The sequence below is a fragment of the Carassius auratus genome, unplaced genomic scaffold, assembly GCF_003368295.1.
Source record: "Carassius auratus strain Wakin unplaced genomic scaffold, ASM336829v1 scaf_tig00050865, whole genome shotgun sequence".
Lineage (NCBI taxonomy): Eukaryota > Metazoa > Chordata > Actinopteri > Cypriniformes > Cyprinidae > Carassius > Carassius auratus.
Genome location: NW_020527173.1, coordinates 1 through 7,500, shown reverse-complemented (window position 1 = coordinate 7,500; position 7,500 = coordinate 1). Strand labels below are relative to the sequence as shown.

Here is a 7,500-nt window from a genome sequence, read left to right as displayed (position 1 = left end):
ATTTTTTGGCAAAATTATTATATACTAAGTGAAAAATTTACAAAAAGCTTACAGCACCTGGTATTCCCAGGCGGTCTCCCATCCAAGTACTAACCAGGCCCAAACCTGCTTAGCTTCCGAGATCAGACGAGATCGGGCATAGCCAGGTTGGTATGGCCGTAAGCGAAGTCTGCTGCAAAGAGAGGGCTATTTAAAGAACAGCCAATCTTATCGCCAGTACATTATATACGTAGGAAAGAAAACCCAAAAGCTTAAAGCACCTGGTATTCCTAGGCAGTCTCTCATAAAAGTACTAACCAGACCTAAACCTGCTAAGATTCAGAGATCAGGCATTGACTCTTTTTTTTTTTTCTTAATGAAAGATTATTATATAATTCGTGAAATTTTCCAAAAAGATTAAAGCACCTGGTATTCCCAGGCAGTCTCCCATCCATGTACTAACCAGGCGCAAACCTGCTAATATTCAGAGATCGGGCATTGACTCTATTTTTTGGCAAAATTATTATATACTAAGTGAAAAATTTCCAAAAAGCTTACAGCACCTGGTATTCCCAGGCGGTCTCCCATCCAAGTACTAACCAGGCCCAAACCTGCTTAGCTTCCGAGATCAGACGAGATCGGGCATAGCCAGGTTGGTATGGCCGTAAGCGAAGTCTGCTGCAAAGAGAGGGCTATTTAAAGAACAGCCAATCTTATCGCCAGTACATTATATACGTAGGAAAGAAAGCCCAAAGCTTAAAGCACCTGGTATTCCTAGGCAGTCTCTCATAAAAGTACTAACCAGACCTTAACCTGCTAATATTCAGAGATCGGCATTGACTCTATCTTTTGGCAAAATTATTATATACTAAGTGAAAAATTTCAAAAAAGCTTACAGCACCTGGTATTCCCAGGCGGTCTCCCATCCAAGTACTAACCAGGCCCAAACCTGCTTAGCTTCCGAGATCAGACGAGATCGGTCATAGCCAGGTTGGTATGGCCGTAAGCGAAGTCAGCTGCAAAGAGAGGGCTATTTAAAGAACAGCCAATCTTATCGCCAGTACATTATATAAGTAGGAAAGAAAGCCCAAAAGCTTAAAGCACCTGGTATTCCTAGGCAGTCTCTCATCAAAGTACTAACCAGACCTAAACCTGCTAAGATTCAGAGATCGGGCATTGACTCTTTTTTTTTTTTTTTTTTTAATGAAAGATTATTATATAATTCGTGAAATTTTCCAAAAAGATTAAAGCACCTGGTATTCCCAGGCAGTCTCCCATCCATGTACTAAGCAGGCCCAAACCTGCTAATATTCAGAGATCAGGCATTTTCTCTATTTTTTGGCAAAATTATTATATACTAAGTGAAAAATGTCCAAAAAGCTTACAGCACCTGGTATTGCCAGGCGGTCTCCCATCCAAGTACTAACCAGGCCCAAACCTGCTTAGCTTCCGAGATCAGACGAGATCGGGCATAGCCAGGTTGGTATGGCCGTAAGCGAAGTCTGCTGCAAAGAGAGGGCTATTTAAAGAACAGCCAATCTTATCGCCAGTACATTATATAAGTAGGAAAGAAAGCCCAAAAGATTAAAGCACCTGGTATGCCTAGGCAGTCTCTCATAAAAGTACTAACCAGACCTAAACCTGTTAAGACTCAGAGATCGGGCATTGACTCTTTTTTTTTTTAATGAAAGATTATTATAAAATTCGTGAAATTTTCCAAAAAGATTAAAGCACCTGGTATTCCCAGGCAGTCTCCCATCCATGTACTAACCAGGCGCAAACCTGCTAATATTCAGAGATCGGGCATTGACTCTATTTTTTGGCAAAATTATTATATACTAAGTGAAACATTTCCAAAAACCTTGCAGCACCTGGTATTCCCAGGAGGTCACTCATCCAAATACTAATCAGGCCCAAACCTGCTTAGCTTCCGAGATCAGACGAGATCGGGCATAGCCAGGTTGGTATGGCCGTAAGCGAAGTCTGCTGCAAAGAGAGGGCTATTTAAAGAACAGCCAATCTTATCGCCAGTACATTATATAAGTAGGAAAGAAACCCAAAAGCTTAAAGCACCTGGTATTCCTAGGCAGTCTCTCATAAAAGTACTAACCAGACCTAAACCTGCTAAGATTCAGAGATCGGGCATTGACTCTTTTTTTTTTTTTAATGAAAGATTATTATATAATTCGTGAAATTTTCCAAAAAGATTAAAGCACCTGGAATTCCCAGGCAGTCTCCTATCCATGTACTAAGCAGGCCCAAACCTGCTAATATTCAGAGATCGGGCATTGACTCTATTTTTGGCAAAATTATTATATACTAAGTGAAACATTTCCAAAAACCTTACAGCAACCTGGTATTCCCAGGAGGTCTCCCATCCAAGTACTAACCAGGCCCAAACCTGCTTAGCTTCCGAGATCAGACGAGATCAGGCATAGCCAGGTTGGTATGGCCGTAAGCAAAGTCTGCTGCAAAGAGAGGGCTATTTAAAGACCAGCCAATCTTATCGCCAGTACATTATATAAGTAGGAAAGAAAACCCAAAAGCTTAAAGCACCTGGTATTCCTAGGCAGTCTCTCATAAAAGTACTAACCAGACCTAAACCTGCTTAGATTCAGAGATCAGGCATTGACTCTTTTTTTTTTTCTTAATGAAAGATTATTATATAATTCGTGAAATTTTCCAAAAAGATTAAAGCACCTGGTATTCCCAGGCAGTCTCCCATCCATGTACTAACCAGGCCCAAACCTGCAAATATTCAGAGATCGGCATTGACTCTATTTTTTGGCAAAATTATTATATACTAAGTGAAAAATGTCCAAAAAGCTTACAGCACCTGGTATTCCCAGGCAGTCTCCCATCCATGTGCTAACCAGGCCCAAACCTGCTAATATTCAGAGATCGGCATTGACTCTATCTTTTGGCAAAATTATTATATACTAAGTGAAAAATTTCCAAAAAGCTTACAGCACCTGGTATCCCAGGCGGTCTCCCATCCAAGTACTAACCAGGCCCAAACCTGCTTAGCTTCCGAGATCAGACGAGATCGGTAATAGCCAGGTTGGTATGGCCATAAGCGAAGTCTGCTGCAAAGAGAGGGCTATTTAAAGAACAGCCAATCTTATCGCCAGTACATTATATAAGTAGGAAAGAAAGCCCAAAAGCTTAAAGCACCTGGTATTCCTAGGCAGTCTCTCATCAAAGTACTAACCAGACCTAAACCTGCTAAGATTCAGAGATCGGGCATTGACTCTTTTTTTTTTTTTTTTTTTAATGAAAGATTATTATATAATTCGTGAAATTTTCCAAAAAGATTAAAGCACCTGGTATTCCCAGGCAGTCTCCCATCCATGTACTAACCAGGCCCAAACCTGCTAATATTCAGAGATCGGGCATTGACTCTATTTTTTGGCAAAATTATTATAGTGAAAAATGTCCAAAAAGCTTACAGCACCTGGTATTCCCAGGCAGTCTCCCATCCATGTACTAACCAGGCGCAAACCTGCTAATATTCAGAGATCGGGCATTGACTCTATTTTTTGGCAAAATTATTATAGTGAAAAATGTCCAAAAAGCTTACAGCACCTGGTATTCCCAGGCAGTCTCCCATCCATGTACTAACCAGGCCCAAACCTGCTTAGCTTCCGAGATCAGACGAGATCGGTAATAGGCCAGGTTGGTATGGCCATAAGCGAAGTCTGCTGCAAAGAGAGGGGCTATTTAAAGAACAGCCAATCTTATCGCCAGTACATTATATAAGTAGGAAAGAAAGCCCAAAAGCTTAAAGCACCTGGTATTCCTAGGCAGTCTCTCATCAAAGTACTAACCAGACCTAAACCTGCTAAGATTCAGAGATCGGGGCATTGACTCTTTTTTTTTTTTTTTTTTTAATGAAAGATTATTATATAATTCGTGAAATTTTCCAAAAAGATTAAAGCACCTGGTATTCCCAGGCAGTCTCCCATCCATGTACTAACCAGGCCCAAACCTGCTAATATTCAGAGATCGGGGCATTGACTCTATTTTTTGGCCAAAAATTATTATAGTGAAAATGTCCAAAAAGCTTACAGCACCTGGTATTCCCAGGCAGTCTCCCATCCATGTACTAACCAGGCGCAAAACCTGCTAAATATTCAGAGATCGGGCATTGACTCTATTTTTTGGCAAAATTATTATAGTGAAAAATGTCCAAAAAGCTTACAGCACCTGGTATTTCCCAGGCAGTCTCCCATCCATGTACTAACCAGGGCCCAAACCTGGCTTAGCTTCCGAGATCAGACGAGATCGGTAATAGCCAGGTTGGTATGGCCATAAGCGAAGTCTGCTGGCAAAGAGAGGGCTATTTAAAGAACAGCCAATCTTATCGCCAGTACATTATATAAGTAGGAAAGAAAGCCCAAAGCTTAAAGCACCTGGTATTCCTAGGCAGTCTCTCATCAAAGTACTAACCAGACCTAAACCTGCTAAGATTCAGAGATCGGGCATTGACTCTTTTTTTTTTTTTTTTTTTTAATGAAAGATTATTATATAATTCGTGAAATTTCCTCAAAAAGATTAAAGCACCTGGTATTCCCAGGCAGTCTCCCATCCATTGTACTAAGCAGGCCCAAACCTGCTAATATTCAGAGATCAGCATTTTCTCTATTTTTTGGCAAAAATTATTATATACTAAGTGAAAAAATGTCCAAAAAGCTTACAGCACCTGGTATTGCCAGGCGGTCTCCCATCCAAGTACTAACCAGGCCCAAACCTGCTTAGCTTCCGAGATCAGACGAGATCGGGCATAGCCGAGGTTGGTATGGCCGTAAGCGAAGTCTGCTGGCAAAGAGAGGGCTATTTAAAGAACAGCCAATCTTATCGCCAGTACATTATATAAGTAGGAAAGAAGCCCAAAAGATTAAAGCACCTGGTATGCCTAGGCAGTCTCTCATAAAAGTACTAACCAGACCTAAACCTGTTAAGACTCAGAGATCGGGCATTGACTCTTTTTTTTTTAATGAAAGATTATTATATAATTCGTGAAATTTTCCAAAAAGATTAAAGCACCTGGTATTCCCAGGCAGTCTCCCATCCATGTACTAACCAGGCCCAAACCTGCTAATATTCAGAGATCGGGCATTGAACTCTATTTTTTGGCAAAAATTATTATATACTAAGTGAAACATTTCCAAAAAACCTTGCAGCACCTGGTATTCCAGGAGGTCACTCATCCAAATACTAATCAGGCCCAAACCTGCTTAGCTTCCGAGATCAGACGAGATCGGGCATAGCCAGGTTGGTATGGCCGTAAGCGAAGTCCTGCTGCAAAGAGAGGCTATTTAAAGAACAGCCAATCTTATCGCCAAGTACATTATTATAAGTAGGAAAGAAAACCCAAAAGCTTAAAGCACCTGGTATTCCTAGGCAGTCTCTCATAAAAGTACTAACCAGACCTAAACCTGCTAAGATCAGAGATCGGGCATTGACTCTTTTTTTTTTTTTAATGAAAGATTATTATATAATTCGTGAAATTTTCCAAAAAGATTAAAGCACCTGGAATTCCCAGGCCAGTCTCCTATCCATGTACTAAGCAGGCCCAAACCTGCTAATATTCAGAGATCGGGCATTGACTCTATTTTTGGCAAAATTATTATATACTTAAGTGAAACATTTCCAAAAAACCTTACAGCAACCTGGTATTCCCAGGAGGTCTCCCATCCAAGTACTAACCAGGCCCAAACCTGCTTAGCTTCCGAGATCAGACGAGATCGGGCATAGCCAGGTTGGTATGGCCGTAAGCGAAGTCTGCTGCAAAGAGGGGCTATTTAAAGACCAGCCAATCTTATCGCCAGTACATTATATAAGTAGGAAAGAAACCCAAAAGCTTAAAGCACCTGGTATTCCTAGGCAGTCTCTCATAAAAGTACTAACCAGACCTAAACCTGCTAAGATTCAGAGATCGGGCATTGACTCTTTTTTTTTTTTTTAATGAAAGATTATTATATAATTCGTGAAATTTTCCAAAAAGATTAAAGCACCTGGTATTCCCAGGCAGTCTCCCATCCATGTACTAACCAGGCCCAAACCTGCAAATATTCAGAGATCGGGCATTGACTCTATTTTTTGGCAAAATTATTATATACTAAGTGAAAAATGTCCAAAAAGCTTACAGCACCTGGTATTCCCAGGCAGTCTCCCATCCATGTACTAACCAGGCCCAAACCTGCTAATATTCAGAGATCGGCATTGACTCTATTTTTTGGCAAAATTATTATATACTAAGTGAAAAATTTCCAAAAAGCTTACAGCACCTGGTATTCCCAGGCGGTCTCCCATCCAAGTACTAACCAGGCCCAAACCTGCTTAGCTTCCGAGATCAGACGAGATCGGGCATAGCCAGGTTGGTATGGCCGTAAGCGAAGTCTGCTGCAAAGAGAGGGCTATTTAAAGAACAGCCAATCTTATCGCCAGTACATTATATAAGTAGGAAAGAAAACCCAAAAGCTTAAAGCACCTGGTATTCCTAGGCAGTCTCTCATAAAAGTACTAACCAGACCTAAACCTGCTAAGATTCAGAGATCGGGCATTGACTCTATTTTTTGGCAAAATTATTATAAACTAAGTGAAAAATTTCCAAAAAGCTTACAGCACCTGGTATTCCCAGGCGGTCTCCCATCCAAGTACTAACCAGGCCCAAACCTGCTTAGCTTCCGAGATCAGACGAGATCGGGCATAGCCAGGTTGGTATGGCCGTAAGCGAAGTCTGCTGCAAAGAGAGGGCTATTTAAAGACCAGCCAATCTTATCGCCAGTACATTATATAAGTAGGAAAGAAAGCCCAAAAGCTTAAAGCACCTGGTATTCCTAGGCAGTCTCTCATCAAAGTACTAACCAGACCTAAAACCTGCTAAGATTCAGAGATCGGGCATTGACTCTTTTTTTTTTTTTTTTTTAATGAAAGATTATTATATAATTCGTGAAATTTTCCAAAAAGATTAAAGCACCTGGTATTCCCAGGCAGTCTCCCATCCATGTACTAACCAGGCCAAACCTGCTAATATTCAGAGATCGGGCATTGACTCTATTTTTTGGCAAAATTATTATATACTAAGTGAAAAATGTCCAAAAAGCTTACAGCACCTGGTATTCCCAGGCGTCTCCCATCCAAGTACTAACCAGGCCCAAACCTGCTTAGCTTCCGAGATCAGACGAGATCGGGCATAGCCAGGTTGGTATGGCCGTAAGCGAAGTCTGCTGCAAAGAGAGGGCTATTTAAAGAACAGCCAATCTTATCGCCAGTACATTATATAAGTAGGAAAGAAAACCCAAAAGCTTAAAGCACCTGGTATTCCTAGGCAGTCTCTCAAAAGTACTAACCAGACCTAAACTGCTAAGATTTCAGAGATCGGGCATTGACTCTTTTTTTTTAATGAAAGATTATTATATATAATTCGTGAAAATTTCCAAAAAGATTAAAGCACCTGGTATTCCCAGGCAGTCTCCCATCCATGTACTAACCAGGCCCAAACCTTGCTAATATTCA

The 7,500-nt window shown here is 40.8% G+C and overlaps 12 non-coding genes and 3 pseudogenes across 12 annotated transcripts; all 15 read right to left on the bottom strand.

Moving 5' to 3' along the window:
- Window positions 1-45: 45 nt before the first annotated feature.
- LOC113089735 (5S ribosomal RNA) lies at window positions 46-164 on the bottom strand. The gene has a single exon (XR_003286686.1). It is a non-coding gene; the product is annotated as a 5S ribosomal RNA (ribosomal RNA).
- Window positions 165-530: 366 nt separating this feature from the next.
- Window positions 531-649, bottom strand: LOC113089723 (5S ribosomal RNA). The gene has a single exon (XR_003286675.1). It is a non-coding gene; the product is annotated as a 5S ribosomal RNA (ribosomal RNA).
- Window positions 650-868: 219 nt separating this feature from the next.
- LOC113089717 (5S ribosomal RNA) lies at window positions 869-987 on the bottom strand. Its single transcript, XR_003286670.1, has one exon. It is a non-coding gene; the product is annotated as a 5S ribosomal RNA (ribosomal RNA).
- A 370-nt stretch (window positions 988-1,357) lies between these two features.
- LOC113089729 (5S ribosomal RNA) lies at window positions 1,358-1,476 on the bottom strand. Its single transcript, XR_003286681.1, has one exon. It is a non-coding gene; the product is annotated as a 5S ribosomal RNA (ribosomal RNA).
- A 362-nt stretch (window positions 1,477-1,838) lies between these two features.
- On the bottom strand, window positions 1,839-1,957 carry LOC113089685 (5S ribosomal RNA). Its single transcript, XR_003286646.1, has one exon. It is a non-coding gene; the product is annotated as a 5S ribosomal RNA (ribosomal RNA).
- Window positions 1,958-2,319: 362 nt separating this feature from the next.
- LOC113089732 (5S ribosomal RNA) lies at window positions 2,320-2,439 on the bottom strand. The gene has a single exon (XR_003286684.1). It is a non-coding gene; the product is annotated as a 5S ribosomal RNA (ribosomal RNA).
- Window positions 2,440-2,939: 500 nt separating this feature from the next.
- LOC113089669 (5S ribosomal RNA) lies at window positions 2,940-3,057 on the bottom strand. Its single transcript, XR_003286631.1, has one exon. It is a non-coding gene; the product is annotated as a 5S ribosomal RNA (ribosomal RNA).
- A 495-nt stretch (window positions 3,058-3,552) lies between these two features.
- On the bottom strand, window positions 3,553-3,672 carry LOC113089687 (uncharacterized; annotated as a pseudogene).
- Window positions 3,673-4,173: 501 nt separating this feature from the next.
- Window positions 4,174-4,295, bottom strand: LOC113089690 (uncharacterized; annotated as a pseudogene).
- A 374-nt stretch (window positions 4,296-4,669) lies between these two features.
- Window positions 4,670-4,789, bottom strand: LOC113089677 (5S ribosomal RNA). Its single transcript, XR_003286638.1, has one exon. It is a non-coding gene; the product is annotated as a 5S ribosomal RNA (ribosomal RNA).
- Window positions 4,790-5,153: 364 nt separating this feature from the next.
- Window positions 5,154-5,271, bottom strand: LOC113089688 (uncharacterized; annotated as a pseudogene).
- A 367-nt stretch (window positions 5,272-5,638) lies between these two features.
- Window positions 5,639-5,758, bottom strand: LOC113089716 (5S ribosomal RNA). The gene has a single exon (XR_003286669.1). It is a non-coding gene; the product is annotated as a 5S ribosomal RNA (ribosomal RNA).
- Window positions 5,759-6,257: 499 nt separating this feature from the next.
- LOC113089711 (5S ribosomal RNA) lies at window positions 6,258-6,376 on the bottom strand. The gene has a single exon (XR_003286664.1). It is a non-coding gene; the product is annotated as a 5S ribosomal RNA (ribosomal RNA).
- Window positions 6,377-6,597: 221 nt separating this feature from the next.
- On the bottom strand, window positions 6,598-6,716 carry LOC113089699 (5S ribosomal RNA). The gene has a single exon (XR_003286653.1). It is a non-coding gene; the product is annotated as a 5S ribosomal RNA (ribosomal RNA).
- Window positions 6,717-7,085: 369 nt separating this feature from the next.
- Window positions 7,086-7,203, bottom strand: LOC113089647 (5S ribosomal RNA). The gene has a single exon (XR_003286610.1). It is a non-coding gene; the product is annotated as a 5S ribosomal RNA (ribosomal RNA).
- Between the last annotated feature and the right edge of the window lie 297 nt (window positions 7,204-7,500).